Here is a 26,868-nt window from a genome sequence, read left to right on the forward strand (position 1 = left end):
GCTGGGGTGTTGCACACACAGAGGGCTGTACTGGTTATTTTATCCCTCTGCCCACCCCAGATCCATTATCCACCCTCCATGTCCTATTATGTGCTCCACAAGCTTGACTTCTATGTTCTACATCTTGTAGGCTCTTTTGTCTGTTCCTGTGATGGGTTTGAGCAATGGGAAACATGGGCGAGATCTCAAAGGGCAGGAGAGTGGAAAGTCAGAGTCTTGCTTATTTGTACTTCCCGCCCCACCATACATCTGGTAGTGACTTTGCTCCAGCCACAGCACATGTCAAATCGTCCTTACTGCACAGTTTTGGCTATCTCCGGGTTTTGGAAGCACTGTTTCCTCTCCTTACTCTTTCAGAATGATGCGTGTTCACAGCTTTCTCCTGTGGAAAGGAGAAAGGCATCCCTGGATGCCTTATTATTCCTCGTTAGTTACTGACTCTGCCCAAACCTGTCTAAATTATTCCTTCCCTTGGCTCCGTCAAGTCAACCTTTTTGAGAATGACTTTTATTACCTGCAGCAACTCTTCCTAACGTAGGCAGAATTACTCTTTCATAATGAAATAAATATTAAATTAACTACATCACATGTCAATAAATACTAGTATCAAACACATTACTCGTAGACAATTAGAGTCTACAAAAATCTTGAGGGAAGCAAAATGTCCATCCCTAATCACAGTGCCACTAGATAACCACTGTTAACATTTTGGTGAGATGTAAAAATTTCAATTTTTATTTACATAATTTTGGTCTCCTTCTGATGTTTTAAAACATCAAGATTTCTTATATAAAAATATAGAAACTTTGGAATAGAGAAATACAAGGAACAGCAAAATCAAAAGTTCTATTACGTAAAGAGAAGTTTGGAAATTTTTGTTGTATTTTCTTAAAATCTTTATTTGAAGTTTAATATAGTTTCTACTTTTCATTATATGGGTGATTTTAAAGCATAGTGAGTACAGATCAGTTACACTTCATAGAATGAAGGGGGAATTAAGAGAAGCTGGTTAGTTTTTACTGCCCTGTCCTAATATTAAAAGAAATTACCTTAGCTATTAAACTGATATTTAAGTGATAAAAGTCAGTTATTTAATTATCTTAATATTAAAATGGCTTCTCTGATTTTGTGGATAGGAGAGAAAGATTTTGTAATTTCCTTGGTAGTAGATGACAAACATAAACACTGTCATCATTGTTAGTGGTCTTTGTCCCAATGCAGTTGTTTCCTCCTCAAACACTTTCCCACACAACAGTAGGAGGGAGGGTGTGTCTCCAGAAAAGTGCCTGGTTCTGGGAAAAGAAAAAAGTCTGCTGCTTTGGGAGACTGACCTGAGAAAACATTTGTAAGGTTGATGTCAGAGAATGTTTTGCCTATGTTCTCTTCTAGGAGTTTGATGGTGTCTTGTCTTATATTTAAGTCTTTAAGCCATTTTGAGTTTATTTTTGTGCATGGTGTGAGGGTGTGTTCTAGTTTCATTGATTTGCATGCAGCTGACCGGGTTTCCCAGCAATACTTGCTGAAAAGACTGTCTTTTTCCAATTTTATGTTCTTGCCTCCCTTGTCAAAGATTAATTGACCATAGCTGTCTGGGTTTATTTCTGGGTTCTCTCTTCTGTTCCATTAGTCTGTATGTCTGTTTTGGTACCAGTACCACACTGCCTTGATGACTGTGGCTTTGTAATATTGCCTGAAGTCTGGAAGAGTTATGCCTAAAAAAAAAAAAACGTCTTCTGAGACATAGCTATGTGAAGCAAGGCAGGTTCACATTTGTACCTGGGATACAAAATCTAAATTTTGGCACATATATAAATGGATTCTAACTGAGCTTTGAAGGATCATCATTTAGAAAAATATTTAACCTTCCTAATTGATGTTTACTAATTTTGATTTTTCCTTGAGTCACTCGGTATGCCTCTAAATAATTGTTTCAAAACATGTAAGTATATCCAGGCTGTAGATTTGAATCTCTTGACTATTTACCTCCCTTTCTGTTGCTTTAAGACTTGAAAGACAACTTTGTTGTGTATGCAATAATTAGGTTTCAAGTTTCAAGTAGGAATGTTAAAAAGTTAGAAATGTAAATTTAAAAATCAGAGTGAGGAGATTGGCCCTACTGTATGTACATGCATGTACACATACATGTGAGGTGGTGTGTATGTGAGTGTGTGAGTGTGTGTATGTGTGATGTGTGATGTGTGTTGTGGTAGGGAGTTTTAAGGAGAGTGGCCAGAGAGAGCCATCCCAAGGAGATGAGTTTTAGAGAAAAGGGTTTCTTCTCTGGGGAAAAAATTCTAGTCCAAGGGAAAATCCAGTGCAAAAGCTCAGAGGCAAGATGGTCCCTGGCATATCTGAAGAGGCCAGTGTGACAATGATAGAAAACTGGGGGAGAGGGCAGAAGAGGATATGAGAGAGGAATGGGGACAGTTGATGCCACTTAGACCTCAGCCAGGGAACCCAAGATTTTCATTTATTTCTTATCTGAAATTCATGGAAGAACTGTTTATTCAAAGAATATTTTCTTTCTTTCAGAAACTGTTTACAGAAATGACTTTATTTTGACTTCCAGAAATAATTAAATGACTCCAGTAGCATAGGATCTTTTAGGTTCTTGTAAAGACTTTGGCAACTATTGCTTAATCAGCATTAAAAAAAAACCCTCAAGATTTTGCTTTCTTTTAATCTGATCTTTATTCAGGATTCATCCATTCATTTTTAGTCAACAAGGAATGTTTTTCAAAATTATTTATATAAATGTTCTTATGCTGACCGCTAGGAGATTTAGACAAATCGACACACAGGCATCCCATCTGGTCATCTCAGCTTTGAAATTTGAAGGATTTCAGCAGTCATCATCACCATAACAACAGATCATTATCCAAATTCTACTTGAATGGTCCCATTCTTCTTATTTATGGCTGAATCCATTACAGGGTCACTTTAATTTTTGCCAGTTTTATCTTCTAATCCATCAGCTATTTGAAGAGAATTCCCATATTCCCCTTGAGTCTCATCTTCTCTGGCCCTTGCATTCTCGCTCTTTCAACTGGTCCTCACTTTCCTCTCGAACTCCTTGCCATTTAGCTCACCCTCTTTTAGATAAAGACATGGTGATTCTTATAATCCTATCTAAGAAGAATTCCTAGGCTTGAATTTGGCTTTTCGCTTCCTTTCTCATAAGTAAAATTTCAACGTCGTTATGGACAAAGATGTGATGAAAGCAAATCAATTAGATATGAGAATGGCTGGTTGTGTTAAGTATTTTGGCACATTACGGAAAGAGTTTCCTTCCTTCACAGTAAAGTTCTAAAACAGATCTTCCTTTACCTCCAGTGAAATTGATTAATGACATCAACTTAATTGATTGATTGCGGTTTCTCAACCTGTTCAAGATCCTAGAAACCAAACTCAGGCATGAGTCACTATTTTTCTATTTGGTTCTATCTGTGTTTAGAGCTAGCATCACTTCTGGTGCCAAAGCAAGCGCCCAGTGTGCTGCAAAAGCAGAGAGGCTGGGTATTTGCTCTATACTAATTTCCTATTTGTGATATGAATGAAGTTAAGATCAACTTGATGAAGCATAACTTATCCTGTTCTATTTTTGCCCTGGTAATGAATATCACTTTCCCTGAGTGTCATGTGAAATTTGTTCTGTTTTGGAAAGACTGTTGATTTCTTGAAAAGTTAAGTTGGCAGAAGCTCTTGAGCTATGTACAAAGCATCTGTCCACTTATCCAAATGTTTCTCCAATAAAGTTTCATTTTTACTTGGGACAGTTTTCTACTACTATGGGGGTATTTCTTCCTTGGAATATCTTTTTAAACCCTTTGAAAGCCCCTCTTCATTCAAGGTTCAACTAAAAAATATTTCAGTATGAATTTTTTTTCTTAGCCCTCAGCTAGAGTAATATTTTCTTTCTTAGGTGCCAAGATCTATCCCTAGCACCTCATTTTTTTTTTCATTTTTTAAGGGTTTTTTTTGAAGTATAGTTGATTTACAATGTTGTGATGATTTCTGCTATACAGCAAAGTGATTCAATTATACATATACCCACATCCATTCTTTTTCGGATTCTTTCCACATACAGACTATCACAGAATATTGGGTAGAGTTCCCAGTGTTAATAGAAGGTCCCCTTTGGCCAGTCATTCCATATACTGCGATTTGCATATGCTAGTCCCCAAACCCTAATCCATCCCTCCCCTCTGACTTTCCCCCTTTGGCAACTATAACTTTGCTTTTAGTCTGTTTCTGTTCTGCCAATGAGTTCATGTGTATCCTTTTTTTTTTTTTTTCAGATTCCACATTTCCACATATATGTGATGTTTGTCTTTCACTGTCTGGATAACTTTACTTAGTATGATAATCTCTAGGTCCATCCACGTTGTTGCAAATGTCATTATTTCATTCCTTGTTATGGCTGAGTAGTATTCCATTGTATATATGTACAAGAGCTTCTTTACCCATACCTCTGTCAATGGACATTTAGGTTGCTTCCATGTCTTGGCTATAGTGAATAGCGCTGTGATGAACACTGCAGTGAATGTATCCTTTCAAATTATGTTGTTTTTTTTTTTTTTTCTGGATAGATGCTTTGGAATGGGTTTACTGGATCACACATTATATTTTTAATTTTTTCCATAGTGGTTGGACCAATTTACATTCCTACCAACAGTGTGAGAGGGTTGCCTTTTCTCCACACTCTCTCCAGCATCTATTATTTGTAGACTTTTTGATGATGGCCATTCTGGCTGGTGTAAAATGGTACCTCATGGTAGTTTTGAATTGCATTTCTCTAATAATTAGCTATGTTGAATATCTTTTCATATTTTTTTTTGGCCATCTATATGTCTTCTTTGGAGAAATGTCTATTTAGATCTTCTGCCCATTTTTTGGTTGGGTTTTTTTTTTTTTATATTGAGCTTCATGAATGTGTAAATTTTGGAGATTAATTCCTTCTAAGTTGCTTCATTTGAAAACATTTTCTCCCACTCTGTGGATTGTCTTTTCATTCTTTTTATGATTTCCTTTGCTGTGCAAAAACCTTTAAGTTTAATCGGGTTGCTGGTGTCATGGTTATGCACATTTTTATAATGTAGTTTCCATTCCCAATTCTTACTCCATTCTGAAGCTTTAAGTAGACATTTCTTTTTTTCTCTTTTTTTCTTAACCTTTGGAAACATTAACACTCTTCCTCTGGTAGAATATATCATCATGTATGTTATAGCAAGAGGCCCTGCTTCTGACTATTGAGAAAAAAAAAGTCTGGAAAACAGTCCTCACTTGCTCCCAACACTGAGGCATGATATAGATTAGCTGGTTGCGTGATCCTACCTAGAACTTTAAGTATTAATGCTCATTCCTAGGGGCTGTTGAGATTTGACTCCAGCCCTGGTGGTGGCAGGAGCCACCATTTGGTGGAATCAATCCTCTGGTTCAGTGATGGTCCCCACTGTCCAATGGGGACGTCGGAAGTGTTCCGTCTTGCTTCTGGTTCTGGTTCCTGGACTGCGATCTTGCCTCTGGTTCCGGTTCCTGCCTGTTTCCTGAGATTGGTTCTTCCTTTTCATGTTGAGATTGCAAACTACCTAGTATTCTTCTAATAAGCCATCACTTCTGTTATTGTTAACCAAGAACCGTGACTGGTAGAGGAAGAATCTTTGTCTTATTCAGATTTGATTACCATGTGCCTAATAAATGTTTATCAAAATGTTGAGATCATGCTGGATGTGACGTCCATGTGAGCCAGTGTGGAAGTAGCAGCCAAATTATTAACTAAACCATCATGTTAAATTTTAGAGTGTGAGGTGCTGTACCAAGTTTGGAGTCTTCTTCCTCCCTGTACCCTCTTTTTCACCTCCGAATATGGGATCTCAGTATAGATAAGTGAATACAGGATCTTGGTCTAGATATGCAGCTGCTGATGGGTTAGATTACTGCCTATTTAATCTTTGTGGGGTTGCTATGTTCATTTGTGCATAAAAAAAATCTCAAGCCTGAGAAATTTTCCTGACATTTGGAGTCATTAAACTGTTTAAAACACAGGAGGAGTTAACTGAGTGGGTTGTTTACTCCTGGCTATGTGGCTGGTATGGCAAGTACTAGGGACCCAGGCATGGAGGAGAGGGAGAGACACTGGGTGGTTTATCCTTGTTAGAGTTTTGTTGGGTCCTGATCTTCCCAAGGAATTTTGCAGAGATGAGAGCTTTCCAAACTCTGAAAAGAGAAGTGCAGGGGCAGGAAAACCCTGTATTTCCTATAACCAGACCCTCAGTGCATAAATAATGCCTTGAATCTGGAAAGTGGCCTGAGATTTCCCAGTAGTTCCATTGCTCTACTTCCCTGGCCTGGGCTCCTCTGGTGCTGGCAGAGCTGTGTGTATATGTGGAGGTGTAGCTGAGAATGTCAACCCCTCTGGGGAAACTCACCTGCTGACAGCGCATGATGAGTCTCCTAATGGGTCTGTTTGGGCTGCAGCACTACCCAGAGTGCCGCTTCTGCTTGGCAGTGGCAGCTGCCACACCACCAAGCCAGCCTTCCTTCTCCATGGCCCTGGGATGTCCCCTCCAGGTTTGTGCCACTTCCTGAACTCCAGAAAGCTGTCTCCACCATGGGGAGTGAAATGTGTCTTTATCAACCACCAGGCTTGAGATGAGAGTCCTCTCCTGGTGGGAAGTCACCGGTCACTTCTCAGGACAGATGTAGTAAACAGCGAGGTAGTGGCCCCTGGATTTACAGTCCTCTCGAAACAGCATTGGGCTGTAAGATGTGGTGGTAGTGGCTCAGAGAGACCTGAGATAGATTGAGGATTCCTTCCAAATTCCTGGTTTCAAGTAGCCCAGAGGATACCAGATGACTTCTATATGACACTTGACCTCAAACACTACTCTTGAGTTTCTGTCCAGGAGCCTGCCATACTTGTCTATGCCAAACCACTTAAATGGACAACCCAACTGGAGCCTTTTGTGTTCATACCCCACAGGGTGCAATGATGCCTACGCACACAGCTTGCATTCCAAAGCTGGAACAAAGAGGCATTTGTTCTCTTTCCTTAGTGGCTATGAAACATTTTCAAGAACATTTTGAGACAGAATTATGTTGATTTGACTCAGGACAAAATCAATGGGCTGTTTTTCTGAGAAAGATGAGAGGCCATCACATTGTTACACACCCCCTCCATCTCCTTGGGAAGCAGACAGCCTGTGAGCACATCATCCCTTGTGCTTATTAACTGTACATCTAGGGATGTTCCTATTAAATAAATTGTTTTGAGGTCAACATGAAACACCAACTGGAATATAACAAAAAAAAAAAAAATCAAAATAGAACAGTGCTCTTTGTGATCATCAGGACAATGTTAAAAAGCAAGAAATCTATACTATTGACCTGACTTTGATATTTTCTGCTTTAGTTTTGGGTCCTCACCACAAATCTTAGCTATTCAACTCATTACATGTTGCAGAGGCTCCTTATGCTGTGTGGTTAATAATCCTTGTCTGAATCAAGGCATCACTAAGAGTGTATTCCTCTCCAGTGCCTGAGAAATACAGCCAGTTTCATCAGCAGCCTGGGATAGTGATTTCTTGTGCTTGAGCCCCTTCTGACCAATTGTTGGATCCTGAATCTCTTATGACTTATGTTGTGCAGAATGACAAATAAACATTGCTGACAGTATTATGACTCTTTGTTCGCATTGGCTTCGGCTAGGTGTCATCAAGAAGCTGCCTCATGGCCAAGGGGAATGCTGAGGGGTTGCCAAGATTATAAGCAACCCTGTGTGGCTCATCTGTCACCACTCACATCCTCATCACAAAAATTCCAACCCAAAAGTTAAAACATCCAACTCACAACAATAACAAGAGAAAGATTGCAGTAACTACTATTTGTGGAGTATAAACATGTGATTATAGTTAAATAATCCCCAGATAGTGTGCACGAGAGCTTCCTCTTTGAAAGTTGGCATCTATTATTTTACTACAATACCTAAAGCTTGTTTTGGTATCTTTTGAAGGAGTTGGAAGAACAGCAGAATTTGGAAGGCAGGCCCTGGGTAGATTGGACTGTTAGACATGGAAACCCTCTTGTTGCTTTCATCCTCGCAGATTTAGACTTGGAAAAATGGAAGAGAGCTCTTCGATTATGGTTCTCTGCTCATGAGAAGGGTGGACCCAGGTTCTAGGTGCCTCAGAAGGCAAACTTCATCCAAGAGGATTATTGCGGTATGTACTTTGTGGAGTTTTGATTGTTTCATCTCTCTCACTCTCTTTTTACAATTTGATATTCTTGGCAAAGAAATATACTGTTAGTTTTGAAAACTGTCCTTACATTATATGGTAGATTTTTGAAGGAAAGCTCTTGGCTCCCCCTTTGAGCCAGGGTGTGAGAGCAGAAACCAGGCTTTCTTGAAGCCACTCTAATCATAGAAGCAGTTTCAAGAAAGAATATTAAAAGGATGGAGATTCAGGCAGCCAAGGAATGAGTCTGCTGTTTCATGTACTTCTTTGCCATAGGAAACTATCCTTAGGAAATTGTCTCTTTGAATGTCCTGTTCTTAATTTTATTAATGACAAAAAATAAAGGGACTAGAAATAGTCCTGTATTACAGATGAGGAAACTGAAGCTTAGGGTAAGTGACACACCAGTGACAAGGCAACTAAGCAAAAGCAAAGGAGGAATTGGGACCCATGTTTAATTTAATGACAAGGCTCATACTATATATGTGATGAGCACATTTCATGGCTTAGAGGGCAGGCTCTAACTTGGCTTGGCCCAAAAGAGAAACCCATCTTTCCTCCTAACCTCTTTAGCTAACAGCCTCAGACCACACACATGTTAACTCCATAGAGAAGATTGCTCTCTATGGCCTCTATGGCCAAGGCAGTGACTGGGATGCTGTCACACTGGGAGCCTTTTCTATGTGACTTTCAATGAGTGTGAGTCTTAAGGACCAAGCTGTGTAGCTATGACAGTTTCCTGGCAAGCTAGAGAAGTCATCCTTGAAATGTTTTCAGGCTCACTATTGGTACTCAAAGAATGTTCATTAAATTGAATAGAATTTCCAAGTTTGGAGCAAACATTTTGCTTTTGCTTTTCTAAGCATTTACATGTCCCCTACCTTATGTGAACTTCTTTAAACACCTATGAGATATAATCCCACTCTGCATAGGAGATTACGTAGTTTCAAGAAGATATGAGACTATCCCAAGTTCACAGCACTAATTGGTGTTACGTTGGGTTTGGAAGTCAAGGCTTAAAGTTTGTGGTGCAGTGTGCTCCTCCCTCTTTCTTTCTGAACATGTGCAATCAGTCTCTTTAAATGTATTGGATTGAGAAGAACGAGCCAGTATTTCTCCTAGTGCTGAGTTCTCCTTAACTAGAGGAACCGGTGGCAGTGTGAAAATAATGGCAATGATTTTAGACAGCTCTGTTCCGAGCGATTCATGCATTTCCTTTCACTCTCACCAGAGCTCTCCTGATACTTGATTTCCTCTTGCTGTCTGAGATCAGGGAAGAATCCTTAAGATCCCTGTAATCCTGGGCTGTGGGCATACATTTTCCGTAGGATTTTATTCTGAAGATCCTGAATAAGGCTGCTTTCCAAACACACATAGTACAGTACACTCTTTAAGATCAGGGATTTTTATGACTTGAGGAAGGGCTCATTGCCCCCCCCCCCTTTATAAATTTTAGGTCTATTCAAAAGTTGGCTGTTAGCAATACGGGAAAATTGTGGTCAGAGTTGATTGTGTGCCTGGGAGTTATTGCCTTTAAGACATCAAGTGTCAGACTTTGGGGACCTAGGCAAGCTCAACTGAACAGAGAGCATTCTTGGGTTGGGAATCCAAAGTTTGGATGCCACAATGTTTGCAGTCAAAAAATTTCCCAGATCCTTTTACTCAAAGTGTTTCTTAGACCAGTATGTCTACCTCTTAGGATGACTGAATCAGAATCTGCATTTTAGAGAGATCCCTGAGCGATTAACATGCTTATGAAACACTCCTGTGATATTGTGATTTATGATCAGATATGTCTGGTCTTCCTGTTTCTGGCACATGGCTCCTAAAGCCTTGGGAATTTCCTGTGATGAGAGTGATAAAGATATCTTTTGTTATATCAGTGAGGTGGTCTTTGGAAAGTACCTAATGATGGGGACTGATTACAGGGGGAGCTGACCCTGTGATTAGAGGGTTTCAGTCCCATCCCTGACCTCGGGGAGGGGAGAGGGGCTGAGGTTGAGTCAATCACCTGGGCCAATGATTTCATCAATCCTGCCTGTGCAATGAAGTCTCCAAATAAAACCCAAACAGAGTGGGTTCAGAGAGCGTCTGGGTTGATGAATACCTGGAGGTGCTGGGAGAGTGATGCACACAGAGGGCATGTAAGTTCTTCACTCCTTTCCACCTAACTCCTACACCTGCATGTATCCTTTATAATATTATTCTATAATAAAACTGAATATAAGTGAACCGTTTTCCTGAACTCTATGGGCCACGCTATGCACGTTAATTGAATCTGAGGAAGGGGGTCGTGATAACCTTTGACTCACAGCCTGTCCATAAGAATCACAGGTGACAACCAGGAGTTTTGATTGGCATCTAAAGTGGAGGACAGTCTGGTGGAACTGAGCCCTTACCCTATGGAATCAGATGCCATTGCCAGGTAGACACTGTCAGAATTGAGTTAATTGTAGGACATGCAGCTGGTATCCGAGAATTGGTGGTGTGGGGAAAACCTTCCACACATTGGGTCCTGGAATCATTCACTTCTCAAAATAGTCTTGGGGATATGGTTTCAGTCAGGGTTCTCCAGAGAAACAGAACCATTGGAGTCTGATGCATGTATACAGACACAACCAGAAATAATGTTTAGCCAAACGTCTAGGTACTTTTGATTCAGTCAAATTGACACATACAATTAACTATCAAAGGATACTGAGGCACTAACCATCCTGCTTTGGATTGAGAATTGCACTGTCTTTCTCTCTTACAGAAAAAGGAAAGGAAGCTCTCAGCTTCCATTCATTTAGAGCCAAGGACATAGCTAAGGGGCCATGGAGGTTGATTGGAGACTATGTTGATTAGTTAATGTGGGCTTGAAGTCATAGTTCTAGCTACCCAAGTGGTCCACAGACCAGCAGCATCAGCATCACATGGGCGGTGGTTAGACATGCAGAATCTCAAGCCCACCTTGGTGCTATGATATTAGAACCTGCATTTTAATAAGATCTTCAGGTGATGTGTATGTACATTGACGTGTGAGAGACACTCATATTTAGTTGTTTAAATCCAGGTGCATGACACAACTAGAAGTTTCTGACTCTGTTCAGTAACTAAGTGAAGAAAATGTCTTTGATTTCCATACAGGCTGCTTTTGGCATGGATTCTTCTAGATGTGTTCTGAGCTAAAGGAAAATAACCAAACACCCTAGAATACAGTGCTTCTCAGCTTTGGATGCACTTTGGAATCACCTGGAGAAGTTTACAAGCAGCATAGTACCTGGGACCCACTCCTTGATAGTCTGGTTAGTCTTGGGTCTGGCCTGATCTTGGAGAAGTTTCCAACCTTTGCAGATGCGTATGTTATGCAGCCAAGCTTAGAAACCGCCGCTGTAAATGGACCATAGGCTGCCCTTCGTTAATCTAGCTTCAGTTCTGATGAGTCAGATCATAGGTGAGACTTTTGACCACTTATTTGTGTTTTTCTTAACTCTGAAGTAATCTTCAGCATGTGGAGAATATGTGGGCAGCTTGTGAAGCCGAGGGAGGAAAGACTGAGAAATAAAGTGAAGGTGTGAGACACATATGGGGAGGCCCAGGAAAGCAATCCCAGTGCTTCTCCATAGCAAGGGTCCCCCATCCTGAGTGTGAATCTTGTTTATTCCCAGTGGCACAAAATACCAGATCTGAAGTCAGGTATCATAACATTTCAAAGCTGAGAAGGACTCGGGCAAATCAGTTGGTGCAATTCCTGTTTTCATTGGATGGATATTTACTCCTTCCAGCTCTGAGTAATGCTTCTTTCCTTTAAGGTCACAGAGGTCCTTAAACAGGTCGTAACAGCCTCATTTGTCCTCTTTCATGCTAGCATTTCTTTTTTATTCCTTCTTTCCATTCCTATCTCCCTGCCCTTCCTTCTTCCTCCTTCTCTATTGAACATATAATTATTAAGCACTGTCTGTATGCTTGGGCATAATTTGCCATTTACTCTCAGACTATGTGCACATTATGCTTTTCTGAACATCTCTGGTTTATTCACATTTCTCTTATTTTCTTATCAAATTGTAATCCACGACTTTCATGAAGATCTGGAGAAGAGAAAGGGTGAGAGGAGTCTGACTTCTGAGCCTAGGATGTTTGTATTTAGCTTTGGGCATCCTGGAACCCTTGTTTATTTTTCCTTGGCCCAAAGTGTTATTCCATCGTGCCAAGATCGGTTTGAATTTTATTCCTGTCTTGTGCAGGTCTTAGTAAATCTGCCTAACTTAGCATAGTCTACAACTTTTATGAGCATGTTGTTGATTCCTTCATCTCAACCGTCAGTAAAGACACTGAAAAGTCAATAAAGGTAGTGAGTCCTATCATACTTTGGGACAAAGGCATGGGTGTTTACAGTAACATTTATGACCCAATTAATCCTGCTGTTTGAACTCACATTCTTGTCTCAGAATCAGGCATCAAGTTCGTGGAGATTTTATGGAGAACTTCAAACGCCACCAAAACTGGTGTCTGCCAGTCCCCTAACTCTCTGATAATTCAATATATCATGTGCTCCCAACCACTCTCGCTGCAGCCTGTGGTCCTTCATTTTCATCCTACTCAATGAATTGGGTCTTTGTCCTCACTGGCAACTTGGGCTATGGACCATCTTGGTGTTAAAACATCTGTGCCTTGCCCTTTATATCATATGATTTCTAGCCATGACTATTTCCTTGGTAACTTTTCCTCCTTCCCAATTCATACTGCCCTTCCTATCCAAAAATTTAGTCCCTGCCATTCATCTGGACAGCTGCACAGGAGTTTGTTTTGATGTCCACAGATAGGTGTTCCAAGACATCCTTTATCAATGATCACGAGAGAAGAGGCCCTTGCTTATTTTAAATGCTTGGAGTACAATTCATTATACCTCTGGTGAGATAGCAGTTTGAACAAGCTTACTTTTGAGTTTCACCCTAACAGCTCCCTGACTGGGGTGTGGAAGGAGTACTTAGAATATTTCCGAGGCAATGATTCTTCATTCCAAAATGTCAGGTAGTCAGCAGCCGTGGCAAGGCCTCTTCTCAGTGCTTCCTCTTTGTTTGGCCTCAGATTATCCCTTGACTTAGAAATAAAATGCCAGTGCAGTTAATAATGTGACTGGCAGAGAGACATAGAGTCATTTGTCTCCATAGAGTGGGACAAAGGCCCGTATCAACCCAAACAAACAGATGACAGTCCTTCCCTGCAAGAGAACTTTTGCTCATCACTGTCCATCCAGAAAACTTTCGGTTTTTGCTTTAATCTAAACCATCCATTTGAAACACCAATCATAGTTGGAAATAAAGACAAATGATGTGCATCCCTCTAGACTTTGAAATGGGCACCCTGCCTTTTCTCTGGTCCCGACACTCCACATGCTCAATCTCCTATGGTAGGCTGTGGATCTCTCCACTCTTCTCTGTGCATGGAATGCCTATTCTAGCATCCAGGACTTTTGACCTTTAATGTCAGTGCCTGGAAAGCAGCGTCCCCATCCACACAACAGTGATCACAATTCTATGCCCAGTCCCTCCCTTTCCATCATCCTCTCCTCTGATCATTGCCTTGCCAGGAATACTTCTTACCCTCCACAGATGTTTCCTTCTTACTCTTCTTTCCCAGATACTTTAACATGTAGTGATGATCTGGCTGTAACTATCTCTGTTTGTTCATTTGTTCATGCCCTCATGGACAAGTTACTCTTGAGAACCTACTATGTGCCTGAATTGGAACAGGATCCATGGCACAATGGCACCTACCTTCCTCAAACATGATCTGGTGAAGGACACCAACATACGTAGTTGCAAATAGTATGCAATTGAAAACTAGGAGTTCCCATTGTGGTTCAGTGAGTTAAGGACCTGACTTTGTCTCTGTGAGGATGTAGGTTTGATCCCTGGCCTTGCTCATTTGGTTAAGGGTCTGGCATTGCTGCAATCTGCAGTGTAGGTCACAGATGCACCTTGGATCTGGCTGTGGTGTAGGCCTGCAGCTGCAGCTCCATTTCAACCCCTGGCCCAGGAACTTGCATATGCAGCAGTTGCAAATGTAAAAAAAAAAACAATACAAACAAACAAAAAAGCCATTTCAAACAATTTTACAGGGATAAATAGAGGGTATTTTGAGAACTCATAGGATGTTTATTTCTGACAATGTAATTTTTGAGTTGAAATTGAAAGGATGGTCAGATTATTTAGAAAGGGTAGGGGAGAGGTAGAATATACCTACCTCCAGGGACAGCAAACACATAAAGCTCCATGGTGGAAACCTGAGGATCAATGTGACTCCAGAGAATGGGGCATGTGTGGCCATGTGACAAGGCAGCAGAGGTGAAGGGACTCAGGCAGGTCTGTCTTGTAGACCTTTTGAAGAATGGTTTTATTTTAGTAGCCATAGAAAACCATTGAGGGGTTTGTAGCAGGGCAGGACCATGACTTTTGTTTTGTTTTGCAAATGTTATACTGGAGCTACCTGAGGCAAAAAAAAAAAAAAAAAAAAAAAAAAAAAAAAAAAAAAAAAACCAAGCAAGAGCAAGGGTTTAGAGAAGTTTGGGAAGATCATTTAGAAAGTGACTGCAGGAGTTCCCGTCGTGGCGCAGTGGTTGACGAATCCGACTAGGAACCGTGAGGTTGCGGGATCGGTCCCTGCCCTTGCTCAGTGGGTTGACGATCCGGCGTTGCCGTGAGCTGTGGTGTAGGTTGCAGACGCGGCTCGGATCCCGCGTTGCTGTGGCTCTGGCGTAGGCCGGGGGCTGCAGCTCCGATTCGACCCCTAGCCTGGGAGCCTCCATGTGCCGCGGGAGCGGCCCAAGAAATAGCAACAACAACAACAACAACAACAAAAAGGCAAAAGACAAAAAAAAAAAAAAAAAAAAAAAAAAAGAAAGTGACTGCAGTAGACCAGGGAAGACACGTTGGCATCTCCAGACAGGGTGACAGCAGTGGAGATGGAGGGGGTGCAATGATATAGGAGGCAAGATAAATAAAGACTGTGATGGCATGAGCATGGGGGGCAAGCAGAGTAAGATGCTCAGGGTGGCTCCAAGGTGTTTGAAAGCACAGTTATAATTGGAAGGAGATATTATGCACAGAAGAGACTGAAAGAGAACCACATTGGAGAGGGGGAGGTGAGTGGTTTGTTCTGGATACTGTTGAGTTTAGTGTATGTTTTAATCATAGAAGTTGAGCATATGTGGTCAGGACTTCCAAGGAGAGATCTGGGCTGGAGTTATCTGTATGGGAAGCTTAGATGTACAGAAGGTAATTGAAACTGGATGTGGGTAACAATGACTAGGAAAGCAGATTAAATGCTTACAGGTCTTACTAGACCTTGAAGAATTATTTTCTGTTCTCCTGTGCTCTTCACTATACTGAGCACAAGCCTACGTTCACTCATTTGGTTTAATAATTTTAAAATACTATGCTAGTCTATAGGTACTTCCACTATGTTTATTAGTTATTTTATAATATTTTAGTTAATGTTTATAAGACACTAATCACCAGTCTTTAATTTTCATAGCTTTCCAGTAATGATGATATAATCATATCCATTTTAGAGCTAAAGAAACTGAAACTCAGAGGGATTAAGCAAATATTCAGCTTAGACAGCTAGGTAGTGCCAAAGCTGGATTAGAAACCAGTTAAAACAGAAAAAAAAAAATCCATCCTGAGCTCCTGCTTATAAAAGCCAACCAAAGGAGACCTCAGTAAATACTTGTTTGTTGATTGAAGCCAGATAAATTAAATGTCCGAGAATTAGTAAACGTTACTGATTTTCCATTTTTCTAATCACAAGCTGTGAAAGAAGCTTATTCTTGGGTCCACCCAATACAAGCTCCTGTCTCTGGATTAGGAAATTGTACAGCTCGTGTCAGATGTGATCTGGCCACCATAACCAAAAAACAGGTGGCCCTGGGATCTAAAAGTGTTCAGGAGAACTAATCCCTTCTCCAGCCTTCTTGGTACACTCCTAAACGTGTGATGCCAAGTGCATTTGAGCTAATAAAAATTCATATGAAAAGTATGTATCTTAGAAGCTATATGTTCATAGGGAGAACACGGAGTCAGCTCAGGGCCTTAACGTAATACCATAGACTGGGTGGCTTGCAAAACAGTCCATATCAGTAATGAATAGTCCCTGAGACTGAAGAGTTTCCTGGAACATAGATTTTTAGATATAAGCTGGGGAGAGTCCTGACAAAGCAGAATTGTTGGTCACTTTTCATGGAAAGGAAGTCACTTTTTTCCCGTTATTCAAGAAAACCTCATGAAAGACCTGGAATTTCAACGATTACTTAAGGACAAAAAATAATGGAGAATGGCATTGAATTGGAAAAAGGATAAGTGGTACAAGTTGCCAGGCAGACCACCAGGAACATTAATCCCTTCAAGTCTGTTAATGAGAAGCGATTAGGATATAACCCCAGAGCAGTTATGTGTACTTTTCCCAAGGCCTTCCATAGGCAGTGACTGAGTCTTTATCCTATGCTCCTCAGAGATTCTAGGGGGAATTTCTAACTCAGTGACTGGAGAACAGTTTTCACTGAAGTTGAAGAAGTGAAATATATTTTACTTACTCTTTCTTTGCATTTTCCCTAGACAAGTTCTATTTTAAAAAGAACATACATGTTCTCACTGTGGGTCAGTGGGTTAAGAACTTGCCATAAGGATGCAGGTTGGATCCCTGGCCTCATTCAGTGGATTAAGGATCTGGAATTGCCACAGGCAGCAGCATAGTTTGCAGATGAGGCTTGTATCCAGGATTGCAGTGGCTGTGGCATAGGCCTGCAGCTGCAGCTTCAATTTGACCCCTAGCCCACAAACATCCATGTGCCTCAGTTGTGGCCCTAAAAACAAAAAGAAGAAATGAAAGAGTATAAAACTTTATTTTTTTTTTTGCAAAAAATTCTGTAACCCTATTACTGACAAGACTAAATGTTATGCAATTAATTAGTTACCTGACTTTCTAAGAAAAACAAGATATTTGCACATGAATTAGTATAGTATCCACCAAATCAGTGATAAAGCCTCCAAGGACAAGACCCCCATAGTCCCTAGTTAAAGGTGCTTCAGTTTTTATTCACTTCTAGTTTATCTTCAGTGCATGTACAGAGTAGGTATTGAAAATAAACCCTTGCCAAGAAGACATGGAAATGCTGTATATTCCATGCAAAGGTGTCTTGACAGGCACCATTTGCAAAATGAAACTAGGGGATGTGTTCATACAGGATGCCTTCAGTAGGTCACTGACCTATTCTTCTTAATACTTCTAGGATAGGCTATATCCTGGTGTACAGTCTTGTAAAAATCAGAGCAGTAGGATTTATTCCCCCAAAGTTGATTTTTAAAAGTTCAAGCAATATTTGTCACCAAGATCTTTTTAAAAAATAATGGCCAAGTGCAAACAAAGCTGTAAAGGTGTCATAAAGAGCCTTGTTTTGTATGTTTTGTTTTTTTTTGGGTTTTATTTTGTTTGTTTTATTTTTTGGTTTTTAGGGCAGCACTTGTGGCATATTGAGGTTCCTAGGCTAGGGGTCCAATTTGGGGCTACAGCTGCTGGCCTACACCACAGCCACAGCAACATCAGATTCAAGCCACGTCTGTGACCTACACCACAGCTCATAGGAACAATGGATCCTTAACCCACTGAGTGAGGCCAGGGATCAAACCCGCAACCTCATGGTTCCTAGTCGGATTTGTTTCTGCTGCACCATGATGGGAACTCCTGTATGTTTTTTTTTTTTTTAACAAAGACTAAGAGATCATTAGCTCCAGAAGGAACCCCAAGAGTCCTTTGTATAATACACCCTTATTTTTGTAATAGGAAACTGGTGCTTTCCTCTGCACCCCTCTCTGGTTGGGGATAGGGTCAGTATTACCTGTGAATTTGCCTGGATCCTCTTCTAGGACCCTTCTCTCACATGCCCATCATCGTATTGATGGGCACATTCAAATACCCTTCATCTCTTCAAGGGAAGATAATTGGCTTGATTAGTGAGGATGGAGAAAGCCTATTCACTAAAATTAGGAATGGGGTTAAAGGGGGGGATCTCTGTCCCATGGCTGCAGGGACATAAAAATCTAGAGGAGCCAGTGGAGGCAAGGGTGGAGGGGGCAGCCCCTGGTCAGTAAACCAGTCCTCACAGGGTAGCGCCGAGGGGCCCAAGCCAAAAATAAGAGGGACCAGGGAATAGTAATCAGATTAATAGATAAAATACAAGATGGAAATAACCTGGGAAATTGCTTGGCAAACCACTGTTGTCTGAAGCCAGCCTTTTTTTGTGCTGGCTGCTAGGCAGAGGATGAGTGGGCCAGCTCATTTAAGGGTCCAGTCTGGCACAGGCAAGAATGAAAGGAGAACATGCATGGACACAGAAGGGAGTGTTGATTTTAGGCTGCTTCTAGAAAAAGAGACAATTTAATGAAGTAGAAAGGGAACATTGGCTTTGGAATCAAATAGACATTGGTGAAACCTCCTCTACCTTACTGATTAGATGCACGGCTTGGAGCAGTTAATTTTACCTCTGTGAGCCTCCTTCTCTCCATTGTAAACTGGGCTTTATGATACCCACCTGGGTGAGTTTATGTAGTTAAAGTCTCCAGCACAGAGTCCAACACATAACAGGATTTCAGTTTAGCGAATGAGTTTTTCTTCCTACATCTCTCCCCTAGCTTGCTCACCTCATCAACAGATCTTTCACATTAAAGGAATTTCCTGTGATTTTGAGTGAATGAGCCATCAGAGGGTGAAGAAATGGCAAAGGCGTATGATTGCATTCACCTGTTGGCAGAGCTGGATGTGTGTGTGTGTGTGTGTGTGTGTGTGTGTGTGTGTGTGTGTTTGCTACATCTTAGGAATTGTCTTGAAGAGCCTGCTCTATGTGAAGAAATAGCATGACTCAGTAGAGGACATGGTGGATCTGTGACCACATTAGCCTTCCTCTATGCTCTCTCTTTCCTGCTATAGAAGCGAACACAGAGTTCTGAGATTCCCCAAATGCTTCAAAAGCCCTTTTATTCCCACCCAGGGAGATGCTATTATTGCCTTTCTATCGCAGACTAAGTTTCTCTCTGTCACCTGAACTTTCCAAGTTTCTCCATGATTTGCTCATCATAATTCAGTCATTCAAGCATCATTGTGGCATGTCCATTATAAACCTAGAAATGTATTGTATAAGGGACTTGCAATAAAAAGACAAACAAACCAGCAGTGTTCTTGTTTTCCCAGAGCTTATTATTCAGGAAGAAGTCAGGCATTTCATAGTTTATTATTGCACTTATATTAATTTCTAGGGTTGCTGGAACAAACTACTACAAACTGAATGGTGTGAGCAACAGCAATGTTTTTGGCTCATAGTTCTAGAGGCTGCAAGTCTGAGGTTGAGTTTATTGGCAGGGCTGTGCTCCTTGATGGAGCTAGGAAAGGGTCTGCTCCATGCCTCTCCTATCTTCTGGGGGCTGCTGGCTGTCTTTGATGTCCTTGACTTCTGCAGCCTCACCCCATCTATGCCTTCATTTTCCCATGGAATTCTCCCTGTGCCTGTGGCGCTGTACCTGAATTTCCCTTTTTTATAAGGACATGAGTTACATTGGATCAGGGCCCCACTTTACTTCATTATGACCTCATTTTAATTTAACTAAATATATCTGCAACAACCCTTTTTCCAAATCAAGGCACATCCTGAGGTACTTGGGCTTATAACTTCAACATATGAATTTGGGGAGACACAATTCAACCTGAAATAGTGCTTCCTGAAAATGCCAATATGATGTCACTTACATGTGGAATCTAATGGCACAATGAGCCCATCTACAAAACAGAAACAGACTCATGGACATAGAGAATAGGCTTGTGGTTGCCAAGGAGGAGGGGAGGAGGGAGTGGGGTGGATAGGGAGCTTGGGGTTGGAAGATGCAATCTATTATGCTTAGAATGGATAAGAAATGAGGTCCTACTGTAGAGCACAAGGAACTATATCTAATTTCTTAGAATAGAATATAATGGAAGATAATATGAGAAAAAAATAGAATATAATGGAAGATAATATGAGTCAAAATATATATATGACTGGTTCACTATGCTTGCTGTACAGCAGAAATTGTTACAACACTGTAAAGCCACTATAGTCTAATAAAATTTTTTAAAATATAAAAAAAATCAAGGTAGAAGTCCAAAGTTCTGCAGAAAATTTCTCTTTTCTTCTTAATTTCCTAAATCATGCAAATTCTATAGGGTCCTCCTCTTCCCCAGATTCCTCCTCCTGAGACTCTTCATCTCTGTGGTAGACTTCTCGCTTCAGCTCACGAGCCTTCCATGGGCCTGTGTCCTCTTTCTGATACCAGATTCTAAATTCTGTGAAAGTAGAGGATGCATCTTCTTCCCTTTTGACAGGCTCAGCAGCAATTAATTACCACAGCCAGTATGCCTTTTGGAATTGGTGACCCCATGGGTTTCCAGTGTGGAGCAGAGCGGTGCCAAGCAGCAGCCTTCCCTGCCCTCACTTCCACCTTCTCATTGGTCTGTATCCTGCAGCCCTGGCTTTCTCTTGGTCATAAAGCCAAGAAGAAATATCTCAGGAAGCATAGCTCCTCCAGAACCTTGTCCTGCAGCAGGGACTCTGAGGAGAGCGTTAGAAAGGGGCATCAGCCAATGCCTCAGCACCTGGACCATGCCCTGTGAAAAAGGCTGCACCACAGTAGCAAGTAGCAACATCCTTCATTGATGAAAGGCAGACAGACTCCTCAGAGGTCCTAATGATGTCCTTCCAAATCACAGCGGGTACATACCCCACTCATGTTTTAGCAGGACGATCAGGTCCAGCGATATAGTCACAGAGCTGTGAGTGTTTTGACACATAACACAGAATGAAAGGAAAAAAAAAAAAAGAACCCATATGCATCTTCATTTGCATCCGTAAAAGCATCCAAGAAAAATATATGTACTTAATCTATAATAGTATGTATTGTATAGAATATTGACCCTGATTACAAACTTATGCTTCTGTGACCTTTCTGGATAAATGATTGGGTCTTGTGGACCTGAGGTTAGAGATCGTGGATACTCCTAAGGCAGCAAAGCAGATGGTGCATTAATAATGGGGGTATTAGCAGGATCAGCTTCCCAATTCCAGTGTATTCATTAATACACTTTAGACAGTTTAATTGCTTCCTGAAACACTAATTGAAAGAGGTTCATTTGCAAACGCCTAGGTTCTAATAATATAAATCTGGCACAGTGCCACAAAAACCCCTTAAATACCATTATAAGATGAATTGTGGCATTTAAATAAAGGCAGCTACAATTTTTTAAAATAAAATTGGTGCAATGAAATATAACGTACATTTTTTTTCAGAGAGAGGAAAAGAAAGCAATAGGTGCGGAATCCTTCCAGTATTGGGGTTTATGAACTAGTCACCAATATCATGCAACTGAGCCCTGGGATGGTGAACATCTGCTCTATTCTGTGGCTTCAACAGCACAAAGCAGAATGTTCTCGTTTACATAAACTCATCTCCTAGAGGGATAGCTATGGAATCTGTTATTTCAAGAGGCCATGTGACTAAATGCTGTTATACCTTTGAAGGAAGGATTTTCCCCTTAGAAACATCCTGCCTACTGACCTTCCTTAAATTGTATTTTATGCCTTTATAGGCATATTGATTCCATACACACTTCCCCAGCATTTACCAACCAAAACTCTGAACAGGTAGACTAAGAACACATAAGGAGTTTGCTTCAGTGTGGAAAAAATATATAGACTGGTCAACCAGCACTAGATTTTAGTAATTCATGGTTTCGTTTGGTATAGTAATGTTCTCCAGTTAATGGACGTGAGTGTTGGATGGATTGCTTATTGGCTGATGAAGCTATGGGTAAGCTCTAAGTTTGTTACTAGGTAACAGTGGTCAGAAGTTCCAAATTTTCCACCCATGAGTGGGACCTTTGATAGTTTCCTTTCTTTATGTGAAGCAGGGGCAAGATACTGTACATAAATTGTCACTGAATTAACTTCCAAGAGCTGAGCTCTGTTTGGTGCCCAGGGTTGTTTTGGGAATAGTTGAAGTCTACTTAGAGGAAAGACAAGGGAGACTGAAGAACAAATGCAAAGCATGGCTTGCTATCCTATGGGCCAGGGAATTAGGAGTGAGCCTGCCACTTTTCAAGCAAGCACATGGCATGAAATATGAGGGAGAAGGGCCTCCTGGAGCCTTTGTGATAAGGCAAAGAAGCTATTTTGTGTTAGGAGCTACCAGAATTTTTATGGGGGAAATAATTTCCCTCAAGAAAATAAGAAATAACTTGTTGCTTTCAAATGATTGCTCAGTCCTGCTGATTGCTGTCCAGGTGTGAATCTTTGCTCAAATTTCTTTTCTTTCTTTTTTTAGGGCTGCCCCTGCAGCACATGGAGGTTCCCAGGCGAGGGGATGAATTGGAGATATAGCTGCCTGCCTATGCCACAGCCACAGCAACAGGGGATCCAAGCTGCGTCTGTGACCTACACCACAGCTCATGGCAATGCCAGATACCTAACCCACTGAGGGAGGCCAGGGATTGAACCCACAACCTCATAGTTTCTAGTCAGATTTGTTTCTACTGCACCATAATGGGAACTCCTTTGCTCAAATTTCTACAGAGTCCTACCTGTAGTAAAGACCAGCTGCCTTCTGATAATATCTGTGTATTTAAAGCACATGATTTCTGCCACACACACCAACCTATGTACTTTTAATGTCAGTTATAATTTTAAAATTACTTTCCTCAATTTATTGAAAATATTTTGAATATAAAAAATAAAATGATCTTATCTCTTCCCCACCTCCATCCAGCCTTAATATCCTTGAAGACAGTGATTCTGTCTTTAATCAGGTATTATATATAATACCTGTTGCAAAATAAGCTATTACAGAATAATTTTAATCCTCTCCTTATCCATCTTCTGGCTTCCTCTTTTTCTTTCTCTTGCCTTTATTCTAAGGTGTGATCACAAGTAGACATTCAATAAACTTTGGCTGAATTGAATTGAATCAAAATGGAGAAAAATAATCTTTAGAATGAACTGAAAGAAAATTGGCTGTCTTCAGCTCGGGCAGGAGATGTACAAAGTCTAGGTATCCCTATGTTGGATTTAGCGGATGAACATGTGAAACTATTGGTTTGATATCCTTGAAAAGAACTAACTTTGAGAGGAGTGATTTAGCCCCACAAATCACAAAATTACTCCTCGTGTAATCATTCTGAGGACTAGAAGGAAAATAGGACCCTACTGGTCCTTTCAAGCCAACATACTTTTTATATATCTGAACATCTTCACTCTACCTCTATTTTTTCAAGTTGAGATAGGCCCCTCATACCATGTTTCATTGCATACCCACAGACCTCAGGCCAAGCTCAGAAACAAGGCATATCTTCACATGAACCATCTCTCTAGTTTTCTTCACTCCCCATCTCAGTGAATACAGAAAACTCCAGCTCAGTTTCAACTCCACTCCGCCCCTCTTTCCTCACACCGGTATTGGCCACTATTTTGTTTTGTTTTGTTTTTAGGGCTGCGTTCACAGCACATGGAGGTTCCCAGGCTAGGGGTCCAATCGGAGCTGTAGCCACCAGCCTATGCCACAGCCACAGCAACCCGCGTCTGCGACTTACAGCACAGCTCATGGCAACGCCAGATCCTTAACCCACTGACCAAGGCCAGGGATCAAACCTGCAACCTCATGGTTCCTAGGCGGATTCATTTCTGCTGTGCCATGACGGGAACTCCTGGCCACTAATTTTTGCCTGTACTGCTTCTTGAGATTCTTATAGCCTTTCCTGTCTTCTGTCTTATCCTCTTCTGATTCATTCTTCACTATTTCCCATGTGAAATTTCTAAACTTGAAGTCTGGCCATATCACTCTCCTGTTCAAAATCTACAAGATAATATTCAAATGCTTAAAAAAAGTCTTTATTTGCTGCTGCCTAGGTCTTAACCCAGTAGTGGAATTCTGATCCCCACTCCAAGTAAGAGTCAACGTAGAGGAGAGAATAATCTTACCTGTAGCCTTTTGAGTTTCTCTGTTATAATATAATACACAGCCTGTAATCACTTGTTTATTTCTCTATCTCATTATGAGTTGGCCTTTGGAGGCAGAGAATCTGGTTTTTTTTTCCTTTATAATTTTACTATTCTTAATCATTTGCCAAACAAGGTATATAATAAGTGCTCCATAAATGACTGTTAAATGCAACAGTAGATTTAATTTTTGGTAAGAAAAGAAACTCCAGCAGAATAAGAATCACATAGTGTCAAATTCAGCAGGGTCAAAGACATGTCAGTTTACAAAGTATTATGCTGGATATTTGAGTGCTATATATAATAGTATTTGTATTATAGAAACCAGACTATTGATACCTAAGATCTATATGGTTTCATAGCTCCTCTGTGTATCTAGCTATAACAGAAAAAAATGTATTTCACACACACATGCATATGTGCACACACATGCACACATATACATATATATAAACACATACATTTTATATATTTCTATTTATTACATGAATAAATATGGGTATATGTCTCTCTGTTTCCAAAAACTGAGGATAGATTTTAAAATCTAATGAATTTAATAATTTTAATAAATATAAAATGTTACAGTATGACTGGGACACTTTGCTGTACAGCAGAAATTGACAGAACATTGTAAATCAACTATAATAAAAAATAGAAAGTGTTAATCAGTTAGGCTACTGGATATATAACATACTTTTTAAACTCAAGAAATCCTGTCAGAGTTAAAAGTCTCAAATTACTTTCTTTAGGAAGATACAACTGTAATAAATCACAGTCCCATAAGCAATGTACTGTTTGGGAATGAGAAGTTAACCGGATGCAGTTTTATAGTAGGACCCTGAAAGAAGTGGGTTTGGCGAACTCCATCCTAGGCCTTAAAGGGGAAGAATACCATTAACTGATGGTAAAGTCAGGGGAAGAAAAGAGAAGGGGAAAGGTGAAAAAGAGAGATTTGGAGCCAAATTTTGACTACACACGTGTTACTTTTATTGGATGTTGAGAAAACATCTATTATGAATCTTAACCACTCTTACTACTTCTTTCTCTCACTACTCACTGTTATGAACACCACATAGCCATAGAGTTCCAGCTGCACATAGGGCATTGGTTTCAGTATTGTCTAACGTTTGGATCATAACAAGGAAGGTATTGGGTTGAATCAGGATTAAAAAGTTTCATTCAATAAAAAAAAAAGAATCAGAGAATAAAGTGTCTGGTATGGATAATAATTCCTAAAACATTCTAATGAAACATTTGAAGTGAGTTGCCTTAAATTGTATTCATTGATAAGGCATGACTAGTGTTAATCCTAAGGAAACTATTAAGCACACCCATCACGCTTAAACAAAAATCAGTGTGCCCCTCACCTCTCTCTTTCCTGTCACGCACACACACACATGCATAGAGTGTAGATTCATAAAATCTACAGTAAATAATTTCATCTCAATGTGTTTGCATTTTCCTTTCTACAAGTCTTGAAGAAATAGTCTTACAAGTATAAAATCACAATTGAGAGTGAAAGGAGGCATGTTTCCACTAAAACAAGATTAGTTTTAAGGACTTAGACTGAATTATCTGTGTATGCCAAGTAGGTGCATCTTTCATACTCATTAACACAAGTTCAAGTAAATTTCTTCTAGGGGATACTTCTCATGAGTTGTCTCTACTTGAACATAGTGAAATCTCTCTTTTAAATAATCTGAAATTTCACAGGGAACACTTAAACTGGTTTCAAGTAGGGGACATTTGTCCTATTTACTCTGCCTAAATATCTCAAACCCTTTCTATTTAGGGAGTATTTTGCATTTGTGACTCTTGATGAAAGGCCTTATGCTGTAATTTAAAAGAAGCCAGAAGCTCTATTTCCCTTCCCTCTGTTGAAAATGTGCAGTCGTAAGTAAAGGCTTTGCCAGTTAGCTGTTCTTGCCCCAAAGACACAGAGATGCCAACACTACTTAGAAATCATTTTCGTGGTAGTGGCAGCCAGTGTCAGTAAGAGAAGTGTCAGTCAGTGGGGTCCTAACCATATTCCTCTTATGGCATGATTTTGTCCTGGCTTTCTGCTCCATCTACTCTCTTAATTTAGCTAAGAATTTTTTTTAAAGATTGTTTAAAAAATGACCCACTCTTGGGCATATATTCAGATAAAACTTTCCTTAAAAAAGACACATGCACCTGCATATTCATTGCAGCTCTATTCACAATAGCCAAGACATGGAAACAACCCAAATGTCCATTAACAGATGATTGGATTAGGAAGATGTGGTATATATACACAATGGAATACTAGTCAGCCATAAAAAAGAACAAAATGATGCCATTTGCAGCAACATGGGTGGAACTAGAGAATCTCATCCTGAGTGAAGTGAGTCAGAAAGAGAAAGACAAATGTCATATGATATCACTCATACCTGGTGTCTAATATACAACAGAAATGAACTTTTCCACAGGAAAGAAAATTATGGACTTGGAGAATAGACGTGTGGTTGCCCAGAGGGAGGGGGAGGGAGTGGGATGGATTGGGAGCTTGGGGTTACGGATGCAAACTATTGCTTTTGGAATGGACTAACATTGAGATCCTGC

At 40.4% G+C, this 26,868-nt stretch overlaps 1 protein-coding gene across 4 annotated transcripts in view; it reads left to right on the top strand.

Annotated features, from left to right (window-relative positions):
- Positions 1–26,868, top strand: part of LOC102165540 (uncharacterized) — a 1,338,477-nt gene that overhangs the window by 480,764 nt on the left and 830,845 nt on the right. The window contains exon 2 of one of the 4 annotated variants that reach the window (XR_014842474.1): positions 8,103–8,219. The exons of the other annotated variants lie outside the window; for them this stretch is intronic. The gene's annotated coding sequence lies outside the window, so the exon portion shown is untranslated. The remainder of the gene's footprint in view (positions 1–8,102; positions 8,220–26,868) is intronic. 4 annotated transcript variants of the gene reach the window in all.

Source organism: Sus scrofa, chromosome 3 (assembly GCF_054392235.1).
Source record: "Sus scrofa isolate SSC_HxYL_T2T_F1_AM1 chromosome 3, Sscrofa_HxYL_maternal_Yorkshire_Landrace_v2.0, whole genome shotgun sequence".
NCBI lineage: Eukaryota > Metazoa > Chordata > Mammalia > Artiodactyla > Suidae > Sus > Sus scrofa.